Source organism: Mustela putorius, unplaced genomic scaffold (genome assembly GCF_011764305.1).
Source record: "Mustela putorius furo isolate JIRA1106 unplaced genomic scaffold, ASM1176430v1.1 tig00000145_pilon_pilon_pilon, whole genome shotgun sequence".
NCBI lineage: Eukaryota > Metazoa > Chordata > Mammalia > Carnivora > Mustelidae > Mustela > Mustela putorius.
In genome coordinates, this window is record NW_025421294.1 from 25349259 (window position 1) to 25369589 (window position 20331).

Here is a 20331-nt window from a genome sequence, read left to right on the forward strand (position 1 = left end):
GATCTAGGCCAGGAGTGATTGGAATTGGATTTCAGTCCTCACTTCCATCCTGCTGAGTTCTTCCTGAATATGAGCTCTTTCTGTGAAAGATAGCTAAAAACAGGTGATCGCTGGGGTATTTTGCTGAAAAACCACACTGCTATTTCCTGGTCTAAAATGCACAGATTACTGAAAATAGTCCTTGAATAAATGGAGAAGTTTCCTCTCAGTGGTCTAGTGTGCTTCAATAGTGTCTCACCCGATCCCAGGGGTAAGGGTTGTTTCCTCTGTTTTCTGGATGGGACACTGAGATAGAGGAGTTATGAGAGCTGACTGTGGTCCCAATGAAATGGTGGCAAAGCAGGTCCAAGATCTCCATGTCCTGGCTGTTCCATGAAAAGACCTAGTGTCACCTGCAGACCGCCTCTCTCACCAGGTCATGGCCCATAATGAAGGTCAGGTACTCATGGAGCCCAGGTATATAGCTGGAATTTCACCAAGCAGTGATGGCACCCACAGTGGGTTTAAGGCACTCCATGTCTTCAAGGAGTATACACAGTAGAGAGGAAGAGAAATGTACCCAAATAACTATATGACAGATCAGAGGCCACTGAATGTCCTAGGAGAGGGTCAAACTGCAGGACAGTGAGGGAGCACGAAAGCCTACATTCCATCACACTGGGACAGGAGAGATCAAGTGGAAGGAAGCTCAGAAGTCATGGAGGCAGAACTTGAGGGTGGATCAGATATTTTTAAAAACATAATAACCAGGGTATTTAAAAATATAACAAGATTTATTTATGTCAAAACAAGTCATTCATAATCCCACTTCCCACTGCAGTGGAATACCCATTCCAGATTGGTCCATGCTCACCACCGGGATTCAGACACATATGGGCATGCCCTAGAGAGCTACAGGGCAGGCCACCAAGAGCCTTTTGGCAGAACATCAGGCATGACCCGCTCAATCACTAACAAAGCCAAGGTGGTCGGAATGATGAGTCTGTCATTGTATCTGTCCCTTGGATTGAGTCCCAGCCCAGTCTTCCATAAACATCTAAGCAGCAAAGAGCAGGTTCATTAAAATTGCATATCTATAGCTTTGCAGAGAATATGAACAGACCATGTTACCATGAGTGTTCCCCCAGACACAGGGCCTCCAGCATCAGTATGCCTGGTGGAGAACTTCAGTGCTTGGCAGTTGCTTTGTGTGTGGGCATCTCCTAGCCCCTACAGTTGTCTGAGGCTGGGGTAGATTCCATGGCAGAGGCAACTTTTCTGTCATGAGATTCGTTTGGAGAACCAGGGGAGACTGAGTATTCCCTGGAATTTATGGGACCCAAATCCTACAATAACAAGTGGAAGTGAGAGACCCAAATGCTGGTTTGTTCCATAAAAAACAGCCACATTTTTAACCCTCCAAAAGAGTAGCCCAAGGAAACATAGCTTACATAACTAAGTTCATCTTTGCATATTCTATTCCAGTCCGTATTCACTTGCATATATAACTAATCACAGTGCATACTTTTCTATAATTCAGTTTTTCAAATTTATCACCAAATTACAAATTGTAGGTGGGGAGATATGGGGGGGCCATCTATGCAGATGAAACAATATAGCTCTCAATAAGTGGTTCTCAACAGGGGGCAATTTTGTCTTCCACAGAAACATCAGGCATTAGGCGGTGTCTGAAGACATTTTTCATTGTCACGACTGGAAGGGTGATGCTATGGGAAGAGGCCGGGGATGCTGCTGAATATTCTCCTATACACGGGAGAGCTCCCCACCACAAAGAATTATCTATCTCAAAGTGTCAGGAATGCTGAGGTTGAAAAACCCTCCTCTCTAGGTGCAGAGACGAGAAAGGATCTGAGTAACTGTAAGTAGCCCAATTTGAAAGCTGGCTGGGTGGGGATACACTGAAGCTACCCCAGGAGGTGTTCTTGGGAGGAACAGAATGTACAGAGAAGGACCTGGAGGATACCCAGACAAGGACCATTCAAGGGCAAAAGAGAAGAATGGCCATAGGGGCAGGGAAAGATCTAGTAAAATCTGTGCCACAGAGGCCAATGGTGCCATGAGGACTAAGGACAGCATGAGGCAGGTCCAAATCTACAAGATGGCACCGAAGAGCTGAGCTGGGGGAATGTCACCTGTGCCCTCCACAGGGAGAGCTGGTATTTGAATTTGGGTCTGCTGGCCCCCAGCCCAGGGCTCTTCCCACTGGCCACATCACACTGTCTCAGGACCCTGTGGGTCCTTGAACACCTCTTGCTGGACACAGGCGGGCTGGCTAGAGCTGGACTATCACAGACACAGAATGATGATTAACAGTTACCAGAACAGAGAGAGTCTGGTGTCATACAGAAGCTTTCTTCTTTCTTCCAACATGAGCTGAAAGCCCTCTGGGGGCCATAGCAACTGCTTTTGCACAGAGTCTTTATGTTAAACAAATAAATACTGCTTACCTCCTCCGGCGAAGCCCTTGGTGGTAACTCCACAGTGGAGAGCTCAGTGGGGAGCTGAGCTGGTGGCCGGGGGCTGCTGGAAACCGGATTTCGTGAGCTGCAGACGGGAAACAAACATCAGAAGGGATGGGTGCCTTCCTAGTGAATCCAGACATGCAACCATAAATAAGCACAAGATGATGTCTTTCCCCTTGAAGAATGACAGCCATGGAAAGGCTTGACGCTACCCTGCCATCGCTGGGATGTGTTGAGTGGACACATATACGCTGTAAGTGGAAGGTGCATGGTGGCGGGTATGATCTTTTGCTAGGTACCACCTATCAAACGCACAGAGGCACTTTCCGTTTGCTCAGGCACCCATCCTAGAGAATGTTCAATGAAACTTAGAAAGTTAAAAATTTAGAGACAAACAAAATGTTCATCACTAGGGCATGATCTGACTGCCCTATGGTATAGCTATGCTGTTGGACGTAGCTGTTAGGGAGAATGAGGCAGGTCTCCATGTGTGTTGATATGCAAACAAGGATCAGGATATATTTTGAAATGACAAGAGCAAGGTGAAATTGTGAGACAAGCAGAGATGAGACATTCCTGTTTCTAGATGAATATGTCTGTGAATATGCCATAGAATATGTACTGGGAAGACACACGCAATGGGCTGACAGTGCTCTCTCCCTGAGAGGTCCGTGGGATGACAGAGGGCAGGAGAGTAGCAGTTTTAACCCGTGCTTGCATGTTGCCACGTCGTTACAACTCACTGGTGAGATTTAATGCCTACCTGATGGGATTCCAACTTGTCTCAGAGAGAAGAGGTCCCAGCCTTGTTCACCTTGCCCAAGGTTGCCAGCTCTGGTCTGGTAGCCATGGCCACCTGGGGCACAAAGACTTCAGGAGGACACCCTACAGGGCTGCTCCCAGGGCACAACATTATTGCTGCTGATGTATGAAGGGCAAGTCAAACTTGGGCAATTTAGGGCTGCTTGCAGACACCTGGGCACTGGTGGTCTTCTCTCATCCCCCTTTCCCCATCTGCCTGCCCAGGTGAAGAAGGGAGCAGCCTGCAGAAGCTGTATTTCTGGAGGCAAAAGAAGCCAGGAAGAGCAAAGTGACTCCTGGGCCACGTCTCTTCCCATAGCAAAGAGCACAGGGATCAGGACTCAGGGTCAGGGGCACATCCACACTCTCTCACCCATTTCTGTTAGGGTCAGTCATCAGCCTCGTACTCCAGCTCCAGTCCAGTCCTGGGACTAGCAAAGCTAGGGGCATTTCGGGTTCTGAACCTTGAAGCTCGGGCCCCCCGTGCCAGCTTCTGCCCCTCGCAGCTTCATACTAAAGCTGGAAAAATCAACGATTCTTGAGTGCTTACTCTATATCAGGTACTCTTCTGAGTCCTGGCCATGGAGCGTGGTCTGAGAACCAGCAACAGTCAGCATCGCCAGGGAGCTTGTTAAAAAGGCAGACTCTCAGGCATGATAGGACCCAGGTGATTTGTGTGACATTAAAGCTTGAGAGCCACTATCCTTAGTACTTGGTTCTATTAAATTCCCTCTGAGTCCTATTATTATCATCCCCATTTTGCAGACAGAGTTTAAGCAGCTTGTCTTAGGTCATCAGTCTAATAAACCCTATGGGCAGGATTGGACCTGTAGAGCCTACACTGTTAGCCACCACAACACAATGCTGACCGTGTCAACAGCAGGGATTACAGCCTCCTGAACTTCCTGTCCAGCCAGATGGCAAAGGCCTTGGGGTGAAGAACAAAGTCAACTTCACCATGACTAGCTCGGTAAAAAAAACCATGTCTTTAAAAATTACAGAATCAGAGAGCAGAATCGTAGTTGCCAGGACTAGGAATGCAGCTAGGTGGGGTGGGAGCTGGGGGTCACTGTGGTGATGGGGCCATTCTATTTCAGCTGTATCATTGTCAGTATTCTGGTTGTGATATTTTATTATGGTCATGCAAATGTTATCACTGGGGGAAACTAAGGTAAGTGTGCAGAGGATCTCCCTATTATTTCTTGAGGCATGTGAGTCTCAAAAGGGTTTTAATTAAAGAGAAAAAAAAAGCCTTCTCCATGGCTAATAATTTCCAAGCTTAAGACCCTGCTGAAGAAGCCAAAGTTAAATTTTTCACATATGGACTAGAAGTGTGTTCTGATTAAAATATGCACAATTAAAGGCCTGGGGAGGGGGGAATGAGAGGAGGCGACCAAATCCAAGTGCAGCTATTTACCAAAACCATTTGTGCTTTAACATTTAATTCTCCTTTGTTCCAGTATCTCGGCTTATAGCATGAACGTGTGTGCGCGCACGTGCACACACTCACACACACACACACACACACACACACACACACACACGTATGCATGCCTCCCACAACCACAACCTATTAGTCATTTAGATGGGAATAATCTCATAAAGCAGTATTGATGCTAAAGAATAAAACAGGAGGGCTCCAAAGTGGGGAAACCATGACTGGCTTGCAGCAGAACAAGAAGAGTATCCTATGGGCTACAGTCGACTTTTTTTTTTTTCTTTAAGATTTTACTTATTTATCTGTCAGAGAGAGCAGAAGTACAGAGAGCTGCAGGCAAAACAGGCAGAGCAGGGAGAGGGAGAAGCGGGCTCTCCACTGAGCAAGGAGCCTGATGTGGCACTCGTTCCAAAAATTCTGGGATCATGACCTGAGCTAAAGGCAGATGCTTAACCGACTGAGCCACCCAGGTGTCCTACCATCAACTTTTAAGAGCAAAGAACCAAACTAGAGTCCTGCTCTTCACAGAATGTTCTTAGCAGGGGGTTATCTGGTTGTTAGACAAGCACAGATAGAGTTATGTCAATTAACAGTCTGCAAAAACACCCAGCCCAATGGTGAACCCCAAAACTCGTGTGTGTGTGTGTGTGTGTGTGTGTGTGTGTGTGTTAGAGAGAGAGAGAGATGTGTTGTGTACCACATACTTCTGATGGAAACCAATTGTTGGTTCAGGTCATGTGAATCAGGCATTTTTGTAAAAGGCTGGAAAGTTCTAAGGTGAACAGATGACCTCCCTGGTGGGTGGTTCATCAGCTGGCTGCCGGCCACTTGTGGCAGAAGCCGGCTAGTAGGCATCATTGACACTCCTTTCTAGAGTCCAGACCAGACTCAGGAAGCAGCTCTTCCTTCACAGCACAGCAAGGCCTCCCAGGCTTCAGGGAACTCTGTAAAATGAAGATTAAGCCCCCTTGGGGACTGCCACCTCCGGTCACTTTGCACAGTAGTCTCTGATGGATGTTCTCCATGCTGACCACTGCCAGAAGCCAGCCCCAGATTGTCGCAGACACCACATCACAGAAACCTGCATGGGTGGTCCCAGTAAGCCACCACATGACTCTCACATTGGGTGGCAACTGAAAAGACAGGCCTTTGTGTGGGAGGTCATTGTCCAGTGATCCAAGGAGAGGACCGAGTCTGCCATGCCTGGGGACTGCAGTCTTTGTGGAATCGCAGTCCGGAAGCCAGTATCAGCCTCCTTCTTTCCACCCCTTCTCTTTCTATGTGTATGTGTGTATGTCTTCCTTTTCCTCAAACCTCATCTCATTGGAGAATGCTATTCAGCTGAAGATTATATGAATTCCATCACCTTCAGTGGAAATATCCAGAAGACTGTTTGATATGCTCCTGAGGAGATCTACCACACCCAAAATCCAGGTTTAATAGGGGACTTGAACTTCACCCCAGTAGACTGACACCAGTAGTCTAGGAAAACGTGCCATCAGCACAAGGCGCTCTGCAGCCTCTATCCTGACCCACTTGTCTTCACCCAGAACACTCCACCTCCCATTTTGTTTCTAGTTTTTCCAGCCTAGGACCTCCTGTCTTGTCTTCCTGCTTATTCTCTTGTTGTAATCCACTTCAGTGTAAACACAGGGGGTAGGGCTTTCAATTTGGTCACTTCATCACTCTTCCTAGCACATGGACCTTGGGACATAGTATCTACTCAATAAACAGTTCTTGGGGGACTACCGGTCTCAGACTGATCTCAGAGCTGAGGGTCAGTCCTACTTCTCTTGCTTCTGGCTTCGCTCTTTGACCAGAAATTTTATGGTCCACTGGCCAGTCTGGAGGAATTCTTCTCTTTCTCCAGAGCACTAGAATCTCATCTCTTCTCAGCTTGTGGCCTCCCCGTTTTCACCCTAGTTCATGGAGTAGAAAAAGACACACAGTCCAGGGCTAAGACCACACAGGTCAAAGGTAATCTGAAAGCCATCCGTCTCCAAGGCCTGGGTGAGAGCCAAGTGACTAAAGACCACAGGGGGCAACCAGGCATGGAGCCCTGATGCCAAAAGTAATGCAAAAGAGGTTTGGGATGAGAAATTTAAGGCTGAAACTTTCTGGAAGGAGCACCAAGAAGAGAAAGACAGAAACTCAGAGCTACACACTTAGCACCCACAGAGTCCATGGCTGGAGGAAATCACAGCACAACACTGTTCTCTGTACACTCAAATGACAAGGAAGCTCCTTAGTGGTTTTCTCTATCCTGTAGCTCATGCTTGATCATGGCTGCCATGTGCCAGAAAGCTGGGAAAGAGTTTGCATTTCACAAACATGGACTTTCATAAGCCTGACATTTCCCACAGGGGGCCCTGCTTCATCAGCATTCGGAGAAACATCTCTGATCAAACCTAGGTCTCAGCTTGGTTTCCGTGGTGTAAGAGCTAATGGAAAAGAACATCCATGTGTTTGGATGTTGGCTCCAAACTTGAACCAGCCATGGTCACACACTCATGCGATGCTTAGAAATAGTGATAGAAACAAATAATAGAATTGGTCAACAGAAGCAAAGGGGCTGGTCTCAGCATCAACTTTGCAACACTCACCCTCTGAAAAGGGCATCCACCACCAAAATGAGTGCAAATGCCCAGTGAGGAGGGGCTGTGCCAGATGCTCCCAGAGGGTGGGGTGTGGACATGTGTTTGAGGGACAGGAAAGATGCCACCCCTGAGACAGAGGATACATACTGTCCTAGGGCCGCTGTAACAAAGTGTCCCAGACTGGGTGGCTTAAAACAGAGATGTACTGTCCCACTGTTCTGGAGATCAGAAGTCGGAAATCAAGGTGTCAGCAGGACCGCGCACTGCCTCTTAAGTCTGGAGGGAGACCATGCTTTGCCTGTTCCACAATTCTAGGGGTTAGCTGGGAATGGTAAATGCTTGGCTGGTAGCCACCTAATTCCAAGCTCTGTCATTGTCTTCATTGTCACATGACTTTCTCCCTGTGTGTCTCCATGTCTCTCACTTTCTTCTTGTAAAGATGTCAGGATGAGGAGCCCATCCTACTGCAGAATAACCTCATCTTAACCTAATCACACCTGCAAGGACCCTATTTCCAAATGAGGTCACTTTCTGAGGTAGTGGATTCCAGCATATCTATTTTGGAGGAGATATAATACAACCTATACAGAGGGGTTGAATAAGACGGTGGGCCCGGGGTTCCATGACTGGCAAGATCCAGTGTCCTGGGAGCATGGCAGGAAGACAAGCAGACTTCCAGGAGAAGCAGAGACATGGGGAGGCAGGATGTAGGACCCAGTGCTCTCAGCCTCAGCAAAAATCTGATGCCCAAACTGGGCACATAAGTAGCAATGCTGTCCGCTACAGACCTCAAGTGCTTGGACAATATGGTCAGTATAGGCTATGGACCACCACACACTTCCCGAGGATACTGGCCAACGTGGCCTGAGAGCAAAGCCCAGGGTGGGAGCCCCATGGTGACCAAAATCAAACCCTGTAACACCGGGCTCTGGCCTTGAATTCAAGATTATTTTGATTCAGAAAAAAAAAAAGAAGAAAGAAAAGCCAACAAAAAACAAAAAAACAAAAAAACTAATGTAAACATGGCTCTTAAATCCAGCTAATATGGTGGTTGGAAGTTTATAGTAAGCTTTCAAATTTATAGACTATAAACATAATCACACTCTATTTCCATGCACTACACAAAAACCAGCCCTCAAGATACAGAAGACATGAGTCAACATGGCCAACGGGGTCAAAAATGGGCAGAAAGATGCCAAACGTAGGTAGGTGTCAGCAGGGAGTAACGATGAACCCGCAAAAACCAGTGCTGGTGCAGATCCCCTCCCCCTTCTAAGTCCTTGCAGAAAAGAATATTAATAAAATGAAACTCTAAATCGAATCCCGGAGCAATAATAGAATGCTCGTGCCAAACTTCACAGCCGTGGGAAGGATGGATGTAGCTGAGCAAATCTGTGGACAGCATTTCTCAGCTGAAATTCTTGAAAGCTCATAGTGCTCAGGCCAAAATGCTCTGGAAACCAAGTCCCGTGGAAAATGCAAACTTTATGAATTGCACATGTGGCCACAAAGTCAGCTCTGCAGTCGGAGTGAAAAGATTTGCCGAGAAATCTTGTCCCCATGCTGAAGACCACCAGGGCTGATGCAGAGCATACCGTGGGCCCCAGAGAGGATAGGAGACTCATTCAGCCTTTGGGATTTTCTTGGAAAACTCCAGAAAAAACAAGTGGAGGCCTGTGCCAGAATCAGACATGACAGACCAAGGGGCCATTTCCCTTTGCCCAAGGGTCGTCACTGAAGAAGCAGCACCCGCGGAGCAAAGTGAATCCTTCTCCAGGTACTTGCCCTTTTTGTCTCTCCCTTTTCCCATCTGTGAGTTGAGGACCATATAGAATTTATCTCGTGGGGTGGCTGTAAGGGTGCTACGGATTCATATATGTGAAGCTTGAAGAAAGCGCCGGCCAACACAAGTCCTCACCTGCAGCGAGCACTCCGGCAAAGCTGAAGTTTCAAATCTCTCCCCGAAGCTGCTTCTCTTCCAGCACGCCTCCTAAATTTTCATTTTTACTTTATAGATCTCAGATTGCCTTCCCACTTTGTCTCCCAACAACCTCTTCTCAATCTGGAGAGCTTCCCGCTCCCTGTCATAGGATCTAAGGACAGGAAAGGCCCTCCTCAGTCCCTCAGCTTCCGCCCCTGCCCCAAGGCAGAGCTCTGTTCACACCGACTCCGACAGATGGTTGTCGTTTCCAGACAGGAAATATTTATCGAGCATCCATTCTGGGCCAAGTCTTGTGCTTGTGCTCAGAGTTACTAGGAATACGCACAGGAGTGGGGCCGGCTGGGCTCCCACCGTCTGTGTGGGGGAACTGGAAACTCAGACAGGACTAGATGCTGCAGTCTTGAGGCAGAATTTCTTCTTCTCTGGGAAACCTCCGTTTTTGCTCTTGTTGCCTTCAACTGAATGGATGAGGCCCACCCACATTATTAAAGGTCAGCTCCTTCACTTCCAGTCCAGTGATCATAGATGCTAATCACATCTAGATTCATGTCTAATTAACTGGCTACTGTAGAATACCAAGTTGACATAAAATTAACCTTCACATTCAAGGTTCATTTATCTTTGCTCTCCCCACTTCATGTCTAGCTTTCTTCCCACCCTCTTGTTCTGTGACCTAGAACAACTTCAGGCCCACCATGAGACACAGAGAAGATAGCTTTCCATTGGCTTTTTCATCAGCTCTCCCACTTGCATTCACTCTTCATCCCTAAAATAAATCCTTCATTCCATTTCACTCATAATGGTGGGACTTTAAACCTGTCTTCCTTCAAATTTATTTAACGTATGTGCCTACAAGGCATCTGCATGGGGAGGTGGCATACCTCCTGGGATATGCCAGGAGGTATGCTCCTGAGGACAACTATCCCCAGAATTACCCAGGAGGATGTCACAAAGAGTGCTCACATAGAGATGCCTTGCTGGCAATATTTTCATGACTCCAGATGCTTCCAGAAAAGATGCCAGAAGAAGATGCTGGCCACTGAACACTTTTGGCTGTGACACACTTACAGGAACTAGCAGTTCCAGAAGCCAACCTCTGCAGGGATGGAGTGCTGGAGAACGTGTGCCCTTCAGCCTGGCAAGTGAGACACAATGGAACCAGGAAGAAGAAGCCTCTTCCTCTTCTCTCCCTTGTGCCCTCAGGGTTCCCAGTGATCACATGGAAAATTTTCCAGCTGGCAAAGAAGAACTCTTTGCAAAGCCCATACCCACCTCCCTTTGCTTACAGAGTCAGCAAAGGGAGGTGGATTTGGAGCTAAGAAGCAATATGCCAAAAAAACTAGCATAGTTTATTCTTTTGTCTACTCAGTTTCCACATGGGCACTTGGACAGATGTTTGAACTTTCAGGTAACAGTGAAACAATGCTATCTTCTTTCCACCTGCCATGATAAGGCTATCCTCCTTCCAAGGGAAGATTTTCTCACACTGTCATCAAAGCTACCTATGGCTTCCTTCCTCCGTTCTGTACTCCTCCCATGCTCTCAGTCAGATCTCAGATGGCTGGACTCTACCTGAAGGCATGACTGACATCTTAATTCCTGAAGAGTCCTTAGTCACACTTCCTGTATTTTAGTTGCTGTAGTTTTCTATTAACCTGTGCTGCTAGGTGTGGAACTACTAGGAGGTACCCCCAGAAAATCCCATGGGTTCCAGAAATAGTATTCCTTTCCCCCACTGTGTAGCTACAACCTATCATCTCTTGGTGCTCAGGGTCAATCACTCCAGCAAGTAGGCCAACTGCTTTTTCTTGATTCAGTGGTGTAAGGAACCCAAAGCAGCAAGGTCTCATCTTCCCACTTCATGGAATCACAACTCATGTGAAGCACTCTCTGCCTGGGGGACTAAAATCTACAAAGCAGCAGAGCTCAAAGACACCTGAACAGGAAGCAAAAATTCTGTGTATGGATCACTGGGCATACTAGCAAGAGCAGCAGCTCCCATTTATGCCCCTTGATTCCTTGCCCCAACCATTCTAACTGTTGGGGAGACCGTACTATATTAGGATTTTGATTCAAAGCATATACTACATCCTGTAAGACAGAACCCCACCCATTCAGGAAGTTGTTTCACAAAAGGTACTGCAATTATGTTTTCAGTAACTCACTGAACCTTCCAATTAGCCCAACCATGTCCAGTGGATGGGGTAAAACCACATAATTCCATGGAAGGGGCATTAGTCCACTGCTACACTTCCTTTGCTAAGAAATGGACTGCTGATCAGGAGCAACGCTATGGAGAATGCCATGGGGGTAGACAAATCATTCTGTGGATGGTGGTGCTACAGACAAGCTATGTGAAGATCTATAGCTAGAACACATGTTTATTCCAACGATGACAAATACCTGCTTCCTTCATGACAGAAGAAATCCAATGTAATCAATCTGCCACTAAGTTGCTGGCTACTTAACCCAGGGAACGGTATCAAGGGCCCAGGGTCAGTCTCTGCTCTAGGCAGAATAAGCAGTATAAGCACCCATGCCACTCAGCTCCTGCATAGCCTCCATGACTGCACATGGTTCCTTTGTTAATGGGCCCACTGAGCGAGCCCTGGAGAGGCTGGGGAAGGAGGTTGACTGATGTCCACAGAATATGTAATTTTGTCCACGTGGTGACTAACCTTCCCTGTAGTGGATACCCTTTGGGTATCCACATGGGACACACATATCTTCACAGTTTGTGCCCATTCTGAGAGAATGGTATTGTTCATCCAATACCTCCTTCCCCCAGACTCTATTGCCACTAATCTTCCAATCATGTTCCTTCCAACTCCTGGATCATCCAGCCAAACCATAAGGGCATTGCAGGAGCTCAAGACACCACGACTACAGCAGACATGCACTAGAGAAAGGTAGCCCCTTCAGGAGCCTAATACAGCAGAAACCACACGCTCTCAGGACCTGAGTACTGGACAAAGCATGATCTGTAGGAGTCTGGTAAATGAAAACCAGAGAGTAGAAACCCCTTCTATCTCCAGTGTGTCTCAATGTCCTCTACTGACAAGGCTTAGAATCATTCCAGCTGGCAAAGAAGAAATATTTAGAAAAAGCCCATTTCCACTATCATGGAGCAGGCAGAGATGAGTTTGGAGCTGAAAGGCAATAAATTGGCAACTGGCATGGGGTGGGGGGTGCTATACTAAGAGATGGTCAGAGAGAAGGGCAGGAAGCAAACTAACACACTGCAATGCACTATTCTATGTATAATCTGAGCAGATGTAACTTCATCAGGAGGCAGGGCCAGAGTAATCAGGAAAGACTGCCTGTAGGAGGAAGAAAGTGAGCTTCTGCCACCCCAGTAAGATGATCCGCTCAACCCAAGGGTAGGGGCTGCCTGAGTGTTCTCAGTTCTCTTCAAGTCTAAGCAAACCACCCTTACTAAAAGCAACTTCTGTGAGCCTGACATTGACCTGAGCATCGTCCCTCATTTCCCCAGAAGCTGGCCAGGGCCAGGCTAACAGGAGGTACTTAATAACAGTCAATGACTTTGAGAGACTTTCCTGTTCCACTCCATCAGCATGTGACCACACTTTAACCTGAGGGTCATAGTTTGCCCTAAAATCTTCCTTCCCATGGACCAGCCTGCCTATGACCCCAGCTGGTTCCTGAGAAGTCACTTTGCTTCTGGAGGCTCCTTCATCCCTGTGTAAAGGAAGTGTCACCCTCTATTGTTCTAACCGCAGCTCTGACCTCCTGGGGGCCAGCAAAGTCCCTCCATCCTCATGACAGAGAGAGCTTGGAGTGTCATGATGGAAAGAGGAGTGGAGGGAAGGAGCAGTCCTTGGTGTACCTTGGAGATGGACACAATTTTGGTCTCTCCAACCTTTGCCTTTTAAGAGTCAGGCTTTTAGAAAGACAAAGAAAGAAGCAAAGAGGTCCCCTGGGGTCTCCAGGACTTTGTATTAAGGAAGGATGGTCACTGTACTCTCAATCTTGCAATGTCTCCAAGTTGTGGCCTTGATTTTATAAACGTCTCCGTTTGGGCTCCCTAAGTGAAAAATGTCTTGGACAATGAACAATCCCAGAGAGATACAGAGGCTTCTTCAAGGTTCTTGAGACCCTGGATGAACTGTTCATAAATGTTCTCTTTCCCCCTCCTTTATTGCTCAGTTTGGTTCACACTTCACCTCCCTCAAAAAGGCAGATCCAACAAGTACTGAGTCCCTACCTGGATGGCCATTATCCTCTGTAGCCTGGCTTTAAGAGGGATGTGAGGGCTCTGTCTCTAGAAGCTCACCATCCCACTCAGGAGAGCAGAGTCCCACCCTTGGATGAGGCAGGGTGGGTAGAAGAGCAGGTGCTGAAGGTCCATCCTTCCCAACATTTAATGAGCAAAAGAATCACCATGAGGCTTCTTGAAAGGCAGATCCTTATTCAGAAGTTTTAGGGAAGGCCCAGGCAATCTATACGTCCAACAACTTCAAGTGATGCCAAAGCTGCCATCCTATAGACCACACTTTGAGTTGCAAGGGTCTCCAGTGTGTGGGTTACAGAACCATGGTGATACAGAAACTCATGAATCCAGAGGCTACAGGCCCCAACAAGGTCTAGGACGTCAGGCAAAGTTTCACAGAGTTGCTGATACTGGAACTGGCTCTCCAAGACCAGGAGGTTTTGCAGGGAGAGAGGTGTCCAAGCAGGGGTGCAGCACCCTCACTTCCTCCTGCCACAACCACTATTCTCTCCTATCCTGCCTCTGATCCTCCCACGTGCTCTTCCTGCTCAGCATGCCCGGCTTCCCAGGGTTGGATCAAGTACATGCTGTGTGTCATGGTCACGTTCCTCTTCCCACTCTGGTTCCTTCTCTGACCCCTGAAGGCAGGAGGAGGACACTTTAGTAAGAACTCCTGCCTACTCTCTCCTCAAGCAATTATGGGGCAGCAGGAACAATGGGACTGCAGGAAATATAAATGGGCATATATTGGGGAAATGTGAGTAAGGGCCAGAAAAGGACAAAAGATGAGAATGTCCTCATTCTGGATGACTGGCAGGGGAGATGGGTGGAGGTGGGCAAGTCTCTGTTAATTCACTCTGTTTGAATGAGGCTCTGGGGAGCGATTTTCAGCCTCTTAGTCAAGAGTCTGGCATTTAAGCTGCATACATATCCCACTTGGTTCAGTGGGCAAAGTTTGTCCACTCCTAAGATGCCGATGGCTACACAGGAACAGTCCTCTTTCCGTCCTGCCCCCACAGCCATCCTATTCCAAAGCCACCCTCTCCTCAGGACTACAGCCAAGCAAATCCTACACGTGCATCTTTGAGGCCTTCACCCCCTCTCATTCAAACCCCGCTCCGCCCAGCCTTTTCTGGCTTGAGAGCCTTAGCCTGTACAGGGGTATCTGCCGGTGATGCTCTGCCCTCCACCCACCGGCACACTGGCTCCTCCTAAGCCTTCAAGTCTCTGAGTAAAGTCACCTCCACAGAGAGGGCCCCCTGTCTGCCACTTGTGACCACTTCCTCATCTGTGGTTCACTTGGTGATGTTCTTTCTGTCCTGCCAGGATCTGGCTCCATCAAGTCGGGTGCCAGCACAGTCTCTGGTACCTCCGGGACATTTGAGAGACATCCATGATGGGAAAAATGAAGCCCTTGGACTCCCAGACCTCTCATGAGGGGTTCCCAGGCTAATTGATACCACATGGATCATTTACAGCATTTCTTTCTAATTCATGTTATTAGCCACAGAACCCCTTCTCTGTCCCAAAGCAATTTCATCCCAGAAACCCAAAGGCCCCCACCTAGTGGCTCCTGCAGATGCTATGGCTCTCAGACTCCCCCGAATGAGGGCCAGTCACAGGCCAGTGTTTGTCCCCTTACTGCCTCTGCTCCATTTTCCCATAAATGAGTTAGCTGGGGACCTTATTCCCAGTTGTTTGGCTCCAACCAGAATTCAAAGCTGGAAGTGTGCAAGAGGGAGTCTGAGGGTCCTCTCAGAGGAGAGCTGGGAGGCCAGGGCTGGAGGCTTCGAGCCCTTGTTTCTGGGAAAGACCTGAAAAACTGTTGCCACAAGCAGCAGAGAAGCAGACGTCTCAGGCTGATGGTGTGTGCCAGCCCTGGACAGCTATGAGTCAGTCCCCAGGCCACCAGTGCAACAGCCCTGGAAGACCAGTTCACCGCTGCTTGGCCCTTGCCTGCCTCCCCGTGCCTACTGTGGTCCTCATCCACAGGCACCAGCAGAGAGGATCTAAGGACTGTTTACATTCTTGCCATTTTTGCTTGTGTTTAGAACTGCTAAAAAAAATCATCTTAAACATTTATAAGCAATCATAAGCCCTCGTGGATTTCAAATAAACTTTCCTATAAACCAGTCAACATCAGAGTATCCATCCCCCTAAGAATCATAAACCCGCAGAGCTGGTAGGCCCTTAAAGATCCCAGTGTCCTTGTTTTTCAAGTGGAGAAACCAAAGCCCATGAGGCACAGGGACCTGCCCAAGCTCCCAGGGCACTTAGTGGCGTATGTAGGGCTGGAGCGCAGGGCTCCTGCTTCCACAGCCCAATGTTCCCATTTCATGTGTGAAAAATCAGAGCCCATCAGCACACTGCCTCTGCAGGCATGTGGTTCTAGTTTTTAAGAGAACAAACTGATTTGAGGTTTCAAAATATTAAGCACTTAGAGTCTGGAGAAGGAATGTGTGTTAAGTGCACATTCTTGGTCGTCAGCCATCCCCCAGCGCCGGGCAGGCTGGCTGCCTGATGCGAGGGCTCTGAGACTCAGTGTGTCTAGCCGTCCGCGACACAGCTCCACGCCACAGGCCCCGAAACTGCTCACATTGTAGCACGGTGCCACAGCAAAGTGCCAGGCCTCAGTGGCGGCCCCAAAAATCCCCATCTGGAAAGAGGACGGCAAGGATATGTCCTCTCCAGGCAGGATGAATCCTAGGGTTCTTCATGTCAAACTCTCCCCCCAGGTTCTGCCCTAATAAGGGGGCTACAGACCCAGGAATGGAGATCCCTGCTGAGGTAAATGGAAGCCTCCTCAAAGCCCAACACCAGAAAGGAAGGGTCTAGCTTAAGGCCGGAAGACGCCATGCAGGCCCTAAGCCCTCTGGGTCATCACCTTCCTCTCTCCACCACCACAGGCCCTGACAGGAAATTGAGCAAAGCTCTTTCTAAACCTCTACTGTGGGACTTCCAGGCAGGGCTCTGAGAGCCAAGGCCTATGCTCCAAGGAATCGGCTTTTAATAAAAGCGGTGGCCCCAGGGGATCCCACCACAGGGCCTGTTCAGCAGAGGACACTGGACCCTATGCTGGCTTGGGATGATAGAAAAGGCCAAGGCTGGCTGGGAAAGCCAGAAGGTGCTGCTTCGGCTCAATGCAAAGACTTGGTGGCCTCTTCCCCCATCCCTGTGCCCAAAGCCCAGAAGATTCCCTTTGGAAATGCCCTAGGCTCCAATCTCCACACGACTGGGAGGCTGAGGTTTGATGGCACAATGAGGACTGCCACCTTGGGCCCTAACGGTCTCCCTAAAGCACAGAGGTTTTAGCCAAGATGTTTTCAGAGCAAAGTAATTGACTGTATACCCAGACTTCGGTTGTGCCTGGCCACATGCCTGACTGTTCTGTGTCTGAGATGAGAAGGGAGGATGCTGCTAATCTCAGGGGCCTACAGACCAATAGGAGAAGCCTAATTAAATTCAGTCTAAATGCAATGTAGTTCCTTGGATTGGATTAGGGGATAGACCAAGGACACTAGTATAAAACCCAGTAAAATCCAAATAAAATCTTGAGTTTAATTAATAGTTATATTTCGAAGTTGGTTTCTTACTCTTGATAAATGCACCACCAATATGTAAGATGTTAATGTGGAAAGCCGTTACAGAGGAGGGGTAACAGGGTATAAAAGGGTGAGGAGTATATGGGAAATCTCTACTGTTATTGCAACTTCCCTGTAAATCTAAAATGATAAATAAAACATTCATATAAAAAGTAACCACTGATCATGGAATCACTATGTGTCATTCACGGGGCTGAGTACTTCCTCTGTATTATCTCATTTAATCCTCCCCAAACTCTATGGAGACTGCAATTATGATCACCCTTTATAGCCAAGGAGACTGAGGCCAGAGCTGCAGACATTCTGAGTCTAGGTAGGCAGCAGGTCACCGCCCCTCAGAGGAGCAGAGATTGTGTAAGAAGTCACCTGTACAATCCCATATATAGAAGGACTCTGGGATTAACACACTACATGGAAATCCACATCCAAGTAAAAGTGAGCGATTTGCCATAAGGCCTCTGAAACACTTGCCAGGACTTCTGAACTCCCTCCAAAGCCCACCTGAGAGTACTCTCCCACCCTGTGCAGTGTCAATGGTGAGAGCAGCCATCCCTCCCTGCACATCCAACTCCTTCCAGCGGGAAATTAAATTCCTTCCTACTCCCTCCTCAAGAGCCTTGGAACGTAGTGCTCAGAAGCTTACCAAGGGAAAATTCTTTCTTCCTTCTATTTATAAGATTTTTTTTTTTTAAAGACTCAAACACTTCCTAGGGCTCTTTTTCACACAAACAGAAATTGTGCAGCTATTTCCAAGTCTCTGGTTAAGCATGAGGCCCTCCTTCCATCCTGCAGTCTGACTGTGCCCACTACTGCCCCTGACAGCCCTCACCCTCCTCTTCCCTCCTCGGCCCTGCATTCCAATGCCAGGAAGTATGAAGTCATGAGATGAAGGAGAAGGAGAAGTTCAAGCTCTCTCCCCAACTAGCCTGTTAGCTGACAGAGCAGGGAGTGGGTCCTAGTCTCTGGGTCTTCTCTTTCTAATATCCATGTTCTACTAAGTGCTAGAAATAGGAATTCTTGGCAGCTTCCGGTCCGAGGAGCTGCTGAACAAGAGACAAACCCACAAAGGGCATTTACACATGGGGATCAATGGTCTCTGCTCTGCTCTCAATTTCAGTCATGAGCAAGAGAGACCAGGCCAGCCTGTCCTTCCCCAAAACACTACTCCAAGAAGAGTTATGATCACAGACAGACCTGGCAGAACTCAAGGAACTTGGGGGCAACCATGTCATGGCAACTCAGGGTGAACGTGAACTCAACTTCCATGTCAGGTTTTGCTCCTAGTGGCTGAATCAACCTCATCAGGAAAAGTTCCCCATTTCGTCCTTGAGGTTATAACCACTTTCTAGGAGTGACTCCAGTGAGCAAGGTCACAGCTGAGATGCTGATGGTCATTTGGGGGTATTTTAGGCCCAGTGAATAATTATGTGAACAAAATAACACAAAGTAGTTGCCAATAGCTATTAGCCCCGTGAAAAATAATAGTGGAAAATTCAGTTGATTGTCTATCAAAGGGCCTTTACAGAAAGGAGGAAGCCAGCTGTAGTTTAACATCTGTAAACTCAAAACACAACGCAAAAGAAGCGAACAACCAAAGGAAAAACTGTCCACAAGTCCTTACCCTCAGAATGATATCAAGACTCCTGTACATCACTTAATGGCCGAGAGCTGGGTTCATTCCAAACTGGTGTGCACCTAAGCAGTTCAGAGACATTGGCTGTTTCCAAATAGTGACAGAGCAGCAGACAGGAGACTTATTCCCACTGCCCCCCCAAAACAAGTTACTCCCTCTGCAGAGACTACACTCTGGTGAGTGAGAACCTTCCTCTTGGTATTCCAACCCTTTCCATCAACACTAATGGCAAGGGAAGGCCTGGGTGAATGCTACCTCCTTGCAGGTGAAATCAGCACTAGGTGATAGCCTCATCAACGACTTACCCCTGCAAAGGTGGCCTCATGGGAGTGATGATGAGCAGGAAAACAGTCTTCATTTCATCCTCTAATCTCCTGGGAAATGTCCTATGTGGTGTGCAAAGGGCATGGCTATCAAATGACACAGACCTGGGTCTGATTCAGAGTTCCATCACCTATTATTAGCTGGGTGGCCTTGAGGAAGTGACTTAACCTCTCTGAGCTTTAGTTTCTTCATCTGCATTGCAGGGCAGGGTAAATACTAGAGATAATAAATAAAAACCCTCCAGTATGGTGGCAGCTATGCAGATATGCAGAACAAATTGCTGGCTTTTTCATGAATATTAGCAGGTGACACCACCCCTAGGACACTAATCACCAGTATGCCACGCATATGCCAGATATCAGCATCAACCCCAAATGTGCACTCGGATTAGAGACGGCACTGCCCCAATCACCATAGCTCCCACTAACTGCTTTGCAAAGTTGACTTAGAATCTTAGCTGCCTGTGTCATCTTCTACCACCTTCTACCACAAATGCCAGGTTCCTACCACATCAGACTTCTCCTATAATATCTTTATTAAGACTGGTCCTCTGCTTGGGAATTTTTTACCATCTGCCCTTGTTGAAATCCCATAGGTCTTCCAAAATCTGTGTCATGAGTGGTCTTCCCTGAAGAGCCTTCCTCAATCTCTGTTAGAACAACCACCTTGACCTTCCACAGCACAGTCTTATGTACTGTCGTCAGTTGCTTATCCTAAGGCCTAGATGAGAATGTACTGTGCTCTGCTGTCAGTCCTCTGGCTCTAGCAAGGTATGGGCTCTTCCATTTATTATGGGTGGCCCATGTCAAGCAATACTTGATGCACAAAGCCTCAGTTTTCTCATCTGTAAAATGAGAGGATACTCATGGTACCAAACACACAGAACTGTTAGGAACATTAAACATATTTATGCAAGTGAAGATGCATGATATGTATTAGTCCAGAAATGTTTGTTCCTACTCTGAGAACATGTGTGAATAAATTGGGTCACTGGCTCACCAGCCTGAAAGCCCACCAAGGCCAAGAACTAGATCACCTCCACAGGAAGAACATGGTTCTTGGCAGGGGCAGATGCTCCATAAATGATGGCTGAATAGGATTTCACTTGGGAGAGTTAGCCCTTGAAGACTGAGACCATGCCCATCCTGATCTCTCTGCATGGTGCTAAGTAAGGACAGAGGGCAAGTTAGCCCTTCATCAGTACTGCAGGAGAATGAGGCCCATGGAAGACAGGTTGTAATGGGGGGTGCCCTTCTCTACAGCAAAATGCCCTTCCCCCATCTTGGCCCCATCAGGGCCCG

General features: G+C 47.8%; 1 protein-coding gene across 1 annotated transcript in view; it reads right to left on the minus strand.

Moving 5' to 3' along the window:
- Positions 1 to 20331, minus strand: part of SLC25A48 (solute carrier family 25 member 48) — a 200034-nt gene that overhangs the window by 116019 nt on the left and 63684 nt on the right. Inside the window, exon 2 of the mRNA XM_013052476.2 lies at positions 2448 to 2544. The gene's annotated coding sequence lies outside the window, so the exon portion shown is untranslated. The remainder of the gene's footprint in view (positions 1 to 2447; positions 2545 to 20331) is intronic.